Source organism: Sinocyclocheilus rhinocerous, unplaced genomic scaffold (genome assembly GCF_001515625.1).
Source record: "Sinocyclocheilus rhinocerous isolate Xijiao unplaced genomic scaffold, SAMN03320098_v1.1 scaffold942, whole genome shotgun sequence".
Classification (NCBI taxonomy): domain Eukaryota; kingdom Metazoa; phylum Chordata; class Actinopteri; order Cypriniformes; family Cyprinidae; genus Sinocyclocheilus; species Sinocyclocheilus rhinocerous.
In genome coordinates, this window is record NW_015627890.1 from 3,377,778 (window position 1) to 3,378,261 (window position 484).

Below are 484 nucleotides of genomic sequence, written 5' to 3' on the forward strand. Positions count from 1 at the left end.
CCTCACTGGAGAAAAATCACGTTCATCATGAAAGTGATTTTTGAATTAATCGCATGCTTTAACGCGTTAATGTGAGACAGCCCTGCTTAAAAGACAAGTCAGGGAACCCGATGTTGAGGAACGTGACCACACTAAACTGACAGGCAGAGAGTGCTTCAAAGTTTGGTGACTGTCCAACTGCAGCACCCCACGGACAGATTCTTTTTTGCTTTTTACAGAGCCTCAGGCTGTCACTGAGACTATTTCAGTGATATCTGTCAATTATTAGGACATTTTATGCATGCTATTCCATAAAAAAATTGCATATAGCATATCTTTCTGTGTCTTGCTCAAGCACATGGTGGCGAAAGTTCAAGGATCGCCCCAAATGGGGATTGAATCTACAACCTTACCAGTCAAGTAAGACTTTTGACTATCAGCATTAAGTCTGGAGCAATTTGCAGCTTATCCTTGCAGATTTTCTGCTAGCTCCTACCAGTTCTGT